The 7,852-nt window shown below is 40.4% G+C and overlaps 1 protein-coding gene across 1 annotated transcript in view; it reads left to right on the top strand.

Annotated features, from left to right (window-relative positions):
• Positions 1-1,397: 1,397 nt before the first annotated feature.
• itga3b (integrin, alpha 3b) overlaps positions 1,398-7,852 on the top strand; it is a 115,815-nt gene continuing 109,360 nt past the window's right edge. The window contains exon 1 of the mRNA XM_020606187.1: positions 1,398-1,617. The gene's annotated coding sequence lies outside the window, so the exon portion shown is untranslated. The remainder of the gene's footprint in view (positions 1,618-7,852) is intronic.

The raw sequence follows: 7,852 nt of genomic DNA, 5'->3' as shown, positions 1-7,852 counted from the left end.
CACACAGTCTAACCCAGAGCTAATGTGGAGTGCTGAATCAAAAGAAATCAGAGGCATAGCATTTACATATGAAATGGTTGAGTCACAAAGAGCCCCTGTAATGACAGAGCAGTGTGTTTCCATATGACGCAGGGGAGCGGCTAGGGAGGCCATTTCAGGACCTGCGCTGCTCAGCTGCCAGGGATTCACTGCAGGATGTTGAGTCTGATCACTCCACCTCCACATGTGTGACTCTTCTGGTATTTTTTATACAAATAGAAATCTCATATCAAGTGACACTGTGCTCTCACATTTTTTTGGTCCTAATAAGCAACACCTTGATTTCTGTGGATCACCTCTTTACAGGTGCAACATGGGACAATTCAGTCCTCAGCCCAATTGATTTCTGTAAGAAGTGCAGGGAAAGCAAATCATGCCCAAGAATCATTTGTTTTCATGCCTGTATGGCGCACAGGTGCTGGAGAAATGAACCATGACCCCTCTCTATCCCAGGGTTTTGTCCACATGGATGAACTCAGGTCCATATGAACAACATAGTGTGTTATTTTTTGTTTATGCTTTATGAGATTTTAAATACATGTAGTCATAACCCCTGCCAAACTGGGAATGTGGACATTAAATGCACTGTGCGTTTGGGCTGGGGGGTGGTGGGTGCTATGAATATGCTACCGAGTTGATGTTGTCATCCTGGACCTAGCATGTCTGCACCTTGACACGTGGCCTACTATAAGTAAGAATCACTCCACCTCTGATTTGATCTCGACCACTTTTTAAAGTGTGTCTGACCATCAAGCCTGTGTTTAATAAAACGCAGTAGCGCTTTAATGCAGGCTTCAGATAGTGAGTTCAGTATTTTCTAGGATTTTTTTTTTTTTGCATTCTTAATTTTGCTTGTAGTAAACAGTATCTGTGGGTAAAATAATCTATGGGAGATATAATTAGAGAAAAACAACAATCGGAATCGGGAGCGCGTCTGGTAACCCTCACCACCACTGGTGCCCTTAAAGGGGAAACAGCCTACCAAAAACATAGCATAACATAACAAACATCCCCTTATCCATGAGTGGGAAGTGGTAGAAAATCTAATTAAGGCAGTTATAACTACTTTAAGTGGGGGTGGGGGGGTTGATAATAAAATAGTGTAATTTCTCTGTGGCTAAGCGTGGGTTGACAAATTGTCCACAGGTGTACCCAATCAGATGGGGGCGTTTCTCCGTCTTTATTATTTAATGATTGTACATGTGGGCGGGGCTGGTTTTGATAAGTTTGTGTGCACCGTAGCCTACATGAGGTAGATGTTCGGGGAAGTTTGATATTGCGCTGGAAAAAAACAACAAACAAACAAACAAACAAACAAACAACCAACCAACCGTCCACACCGCTTAAGTCAGAGATACCGCTGTGCGAGGAGGAAGTGCACGAAACAAGTGCGGCCTGTATGAAAAGCTAAAGGCAGAGGACAGGCTTGTTTTGTTTGTTGTTTTTTTTTAACAGCAAACTGGATTAAAACTCGTCTAAGGTCATTAATGACCAGCCCTTCTGCACAAAGTACTGTCACTGGATTATACTGAAGTCATATCTACATCTACATATTGAGCTCCTCTGCAAACGTGCACGGTAAGAGAACAACGTTGATTTTAGACCGGCTGGGTTGAATGACAGCAAATACCCGAATGTGATGTGGTCACTGAAGGTTGGTTGTCACTGTGTGTGACAGAAAAGAATATGTTGACAGATTGTTAACGTTCTGCTTGTGTGGGACTGGGAGCTGCTTTGTGTTTGGTTGTTTGGGCCTGGTTACCTTTTCTTCAGTTTGGTTATTTAGATTTATGTGTTTCAGCTGCTGTTTCTTCCTCTTAAGGTCTGGGTAATGTTATACCTGAGAAGTGCATGTTAAAGCTTTTGTCAAGCCTGTGTTCATGGTCGGTTGTAATATCTAAATCTTTTGTTGTTTTTGGTAAACCCTCAGATTTGGGGTTAGCAGGAAGGTCATGGAAACTGTGGACTTCAACAAATACTATGGCTTATCCATTTTTACAGGCCAAATGTATAGGCCCCGGGCCTGAACTAATTCAAAGCATAATCTTTTCTGTTTAGTCTTGTGCATAACCACTTTCATATTGGGTTTAGTAAATGCTCCCACATTTTCAATTGGCTCACTCCTTCTCTTAGGCAACTGTTTCTTAGTCTTAAAGCGGCATAAATCAAGTTATTTTGTCACCTAAGAAACGCTACTGGCTCATACATGACACAAGGTAGCACTCCCTGACAAAACCACCCGAGGACACCTCATTGCTGGAGCTGAGGGCCATAATCTCCTGTTGACAGACACTGTTATCAGATGGGTCACTCTGCTCTGGTGTGTAGTGGAGAGGCCTGATATCATCAGCGCTTAGCCTGATAGAGCGGCTTTAAGGCTGACTAGTAGACCTGCTATCTCCACACAATCTGGACACATCTTAACACTGACAAATTAGTCCACTCATGGGACTAAGTGGGGTTTACTGGAGTTGGTCTGTCAAGTGAGTGGAGGAGGAAGAGTGACAAACCTATGTAATTAAATGAGCTTAAGTGGCTCTGACTTTTGTATTTACATTGTCCTTTAAGAGAATGTCTTTACTGGATACGTGGTCTGACTCAGGCCTGTACATATGACCGTTGGGTTTTGCAAAAATGGGGCCCAGCACTTAAATCCTTCAAAAACCACAGTTGATTGACTCTGAAATCATTTATTCTGGTTTATTCAGACCTCCTAACACATGCAGATTAAATAGACATTTTCTGTTGTAAAATTTAATATAGCATGGACCTAATTTGTTGCAACAAACTGTTTAAAAAAAAACTTAAGTCAGAGTTTATTTAGGCTGTTTCAGTGACTTTAATGATCTGATCTGCGATCTAGGGTTCATGGATGCTTTGAATTAAAGGTAGGTTAGGATTGGAAAGTGGTGTTACTTCTTGTGAGGCCCTGGATATTTACGATGGCATGGACTGATACGCAGCCTCTTTGGGGCCAAAAATGGTTAAACATTGTTTAACTTGAATACTGAGTTTCCATTTGAATGCTCATCCGTTCTTTGTCATATTTAATTGTGTATTATCATCCAAGTTGGTTGAAGTGGTTGATTTGCTGGAGTTAAAATCACTGATTAGAGATATTAAAATTGGACAATAACAGAAGTTGATCATGTTCAGGGCTGCTTTAAGCCCCTAGCTCTGAGGCAAAACATATTTAATAAAACCGGCTTAGACTTAAAAATTCAAGATCTCCAAAATTAGATATGTTTTTTTAATGTATGATTATTTTTAGGACTGTGGTAAAACTCGGTGAATAAGCTTAAGATAGCGAGGTTAACTGCCAAGAGCTGTAAAGAAATTTTTTATTTTATTTTACAGGTCTGCTATTTCCTCATTTCTTGAAAGTTTCCTGTAAAGTGCCAAGTAGTTTGGTATTATTTTTAAGTATATTACTGACTTTCAGATGAATTTCCATGAAAGAAATTGTTCAATGTAAACCCCAGTTAATATTTACTATTTATTTATTAAATATTTGAAATGGTATTTGTCAGTTATGCTGAATTGGATAGTTGTAGACAAATTTGACATTTTGCAGGTGTAGTTCACCTTCTGTCCTTTGAATAAAAGGCTTGTGTTTGTTCTAGCTTAGCATTTAGAAATAACTGGAAGTGTACCATTAGTGATGTTGTGTGTGAGCTTTATCTATCTGCTGTAGTCTTTTTGAATGCAGAGTGCAGTGAATGTCTTATCCAGGAGGTGGCAGTCTTGTCTAACAGATTAAATCAAGGCACCAAAACCTGCAGAGCTCCTGCCCAAAATGTAGCCACCAGCTCAATGGAGTCAGTTTAACATTACTATGAAGTCCTCCTCATGAATTTGTGTCTTGTTAGCCTGTGTTAACTGTTCACTGGGCTGACATGCAAAAATTGAAACACTGCTGCTTTGCTCAGAGCCAGTGTGACACCTTATGATTATAATCTGCCTTTGATTTGCTTTGATTCATTAGTGTCCTGTTGCCAGTTATGAAATTGAAGTGTCAGCACACAATATTTAAGCCACCAAAAAGAACTCTGCAGGCAGTGAACTGGTGAAGTTCTTGCTGGATTCATTTAAAAGATGAAAAACTTGTTGCTGCAAAAACTTGTTTTGCATAAAGCAAGAACCAGTTTGACTTATGTAATAACACACTCTACTCAGACTATAGACGCTTTCTGTACCACAGCAGCGCAATACCATCGTTGGAAAATAATGCTAGTCTGATTATTTTTGTAGCACAAATTCTCAGCAGAGTAAAGGTAAACAAAGTCTACTCTGTAAGTAAAAAAATAAGCATACTGTTCTTGATGAGCTGTATCAAACACATTAATTACACTTAAGACTGTCTTAAAATTGATCATATTTTTCTTTATTACTTTCAGTGGGATGATAGTGATTGTTTTCATGTTCACCAGAATAGATCAGGCATTGTATGATTAAGACTACATCCATACAATGGTAGGCGGTGCAACCTAGTATACAACTAACTATAAATTATCTTAGGAATTTGTTGCACTTAGCCTGAATGTCTCCTCTCTTGCTCCTCGAGTCATTTTTCCCATTTAGTGCCCTGTGGTACAGAGTGGTTTCTCTAGAAAGGCATGAATTTGTCTACCACTGTCTGCCTCTGCATGCTCAGATTGGGGGGCCTCAGGCTGGTACTGTGGTGGTTCTGTCTGTCTGTATCCAGCCATGTGATAAGCCAAGACAATAATGAGATGCGCAATTTGTGTGTTTCTCCCGTCAAAAACTGGTGCAATTCCGTGTAAATTTTCTGTCAAGGAATGAACGACAAGTGCTTGGTCATGCTCGATGGCAAAATTCTACAAACATGCAGGGTCCAGTGTAAACACACTGTAAAGAGGAGATGATAATGGCAATCCTCCATGTGCATGCAGACATGTAGACGTCTTCTCACAGTAGTCATGCTTTTTTGTCTTTCAAATTAATCAAAATCATTGGTTTGTGTTTCAGTGACTTTGAACTCCTCAGTGTCATTAATGTCCCAGCATCATTCCAAAAACAGTCCTCTCATTGCTAGTAGCTTGAAACTATGTCATGATGTTTGACAGTTTAAAATGTACATATTCTAACATCATAAAACTACATTAAGTTGTTTGCAGTTGTATTATGTGGTATTATGTAGCCAGCTTTTTTGCCAGCAAGAAAATGACATCAGTGTTGCAATAGCTGGACTTCATGCTTGTATGCAAATGAACATATCCTGTTAACCTACTTTCTAAGTGTGGCTAAGCACCTTTTGTCTTTAAAGGTGCATTAACATAGAGAGAAATTTGAGCTCTGTGTAATGTTGGTGCCTTGTTAGCCCTGTTCAGGACAGTCTGTCAACCTTGTCACTTTGCACTGCTGCGATGCTGCCATAAGAACCTGGGTTCATTAGTCAGCTCATGGTAGCTTCGGGTTGGTGGTTGCATTTTGTACATTTTGTCCCTATCAGGCATCCATAGTTTACATCGTTGCTAGGAAACAAATTGTTTGTTTTGAGTTTCCCTTGATCCAGCAGCACCCTTAACAAAAATGTGCTGGGAAAACATTTCAATAGCGAATTATAAATAAGAGGAATTGTAAATATATAATCTTATATTCTTTAGTAGTGCAAGCTGACATGCATCAAACATAACATGGACTGATGATGAACTGATGAGAGAAGCTCAAACTTGTTGGTAAACTAGGCTATAACCATGTCTCAAAAATGCTAATAAGAGTATTGTTTCAACAGAAATACAAGTGTGCTGCCTGTCTCATTAGTCCAACAAATCCATATTCTGATTACTGATGTTAATGTGGTCAATCATAAGTGAAATTCATGCCAGCTATATATAGATAGCCTAGACTGTCAAACTCAACTGGTTTATCACTGTCTCCACATTGTGTGTATTCCATACATCTGCCTTAGTTATGTGTAACCCAAAGCCATATGATGCTTCAGTTGCCTCAGTACTCGCAGTGCTAATGTCTGTTACTTTACTCTGTGACCACAGTTCCTCTAGTTACCTATCATAACCCCCCTGTGTCCTGATCGCCAAACCTGGGTGCTTAGTCTCAATATGACTCTGGTGTTTACATGGTCTCGTACTGTCATTAGCTAGCACTACTGTGATAACTTTAAATGATCATCACATAGCTGAGCTCTAGTTTGATGTTTACACTTAATTTTTTTCTGGTTTCTCTTTTCCCATGCTGCACCTCCCCCACAGTCCTCTGGCGCCCCCCAGGGGAGGTGCGCCCCACACTTTGAAAACCACTGCACTAGACGATTCAGTCAAGATGCAGGACCACACACTTGGTGTTTTTACTAAATGATTTCTGAGTGGCGATTCCAGGGATTTGGGATCGCACAGCAACAAGCATGAGCAAATGCATGAGCAAATCAAACATGGAGGCAGACTATTGCCGGCTAGTAACAGTTTTTTGTGTGCTGAGGAGAAAACATGGCTGAGAAGGCAGGTCAGCACATAAATTTTGCAGTGTGAGTTGGAGATGATTTGGAAATAGTTTTATGTACGTAGTCTCAAACAAGACTACTGCTGTGGTTGGTGATGCTTCCCAGTCGACTCACTCATGTTGGCTATTGCGGTTTTCTGCCTAACATTCCATTGCTGTTGCTTTCACAGTACATGATTTGAAGTTGGAAATATCAAAAATCTTTGATATTTTGAAACTGAGGAGACCCTGAGCCAGTTGAAACTGCATGTGTAAACCCCTCACGGTGCAGGATGAGTTTGGGCAGATCGTTGGTCCCGACCTGCCTCAGGTTTGGAATGCCACTCAATTGTAGGAAAGGGCGAATTGGACCCAAAATCTGACCAGTAATCCTCAAATGTGGAGCCAGCATAAGATTGTAACTTCATATTTACTGTTTGGACATGAGTCCTATCAACCAAGAAAACAAAGAAGCTAACTAACATTTCCTTTAACTTTCCATCTGTATGTGTTGTGTGGGTCATTATTATTTTGTATCCATCTGTCTCAGTATGATTGTTTGTCTTTTCCCATCTTCTCTACTGTGCTCATTCTGTTGGCTCTTAGGTCAGAATCCATGGGCCCCCAGAGGCCCATAATTGGCTCCGTTAGGGATGTTCTTGTTTGCTGGGCTGTTGTGGCTTCTTTGACACTCTCTTATTGGGTCAGACATGCTTACTTTGTCGAGGAGCCAATCACCAATTCATCCCCAAAGCCTTAGAGGTTCAAAAGCCAAGTGCATAATTGCTCTTTAAATCAATCTGCAAATTTTGTGGCATTCAAGTTGCAAACAGTTTGGCCTGGAATCTTTTATTCACAAGGAACGGCTGTCTACGATATGTATTTAGAGTCACAGAAAATACTACAGTATCCTGGGGAAAATTGCATTTGAATTAGAGAAGATACATTCAATTATGGGTCTGTGGTTTACACACATTTTACATTAAGCATAGTACAAGTCATCTCATTTGTTAAACCTTTTTGGCTATCAGTTATTTTTTGTGGTCCTGATGGTGGGATAGGCCACACAGCAAGAACTGTGCATCAGAAAGGTTTCCCTTCATAGAATTTTCCCCTCATTCTTTCTTCATAAACCTCACTCGGCTCCTGCTCTGTGTGAGACAGAGAGACATGAGACGCAGACAGTGTGGTTGCAGCAGTGTCACTTTAAAAAACAGACAAGAGTCATCTCCCTAAGTCTCTCCACCTTAATAACAGCTCCTCTCAACACACACACTTTGATGCCCAGGGCTTTACGAGTTCAGTTTAATGCGCACTGTCCTGCTCACTCTCTGCTCTGTCTCTCTTCAGTTTG

This window comes from Monopterus albus, unplaced genomic scaffold (genome assembly GCF_001952655.1).
Source record: "Monopterus albus unplaced genomic scaffold, M_albus_1.0 scaffold76.1, whole genome shotgun sequence".
Classification (NCBI taxonomy): domain Eukaryota; kingdom Metazoa; phylum Chordata; class Actinopteri; order Synbranchiformes; family Synbranchidae; genus Monopterus; species Monopterus albus.
Note: the sequence above shows the minus strand (reverse complement) of the source record. Positions and strands in the feature narration are given on the sequence as shown.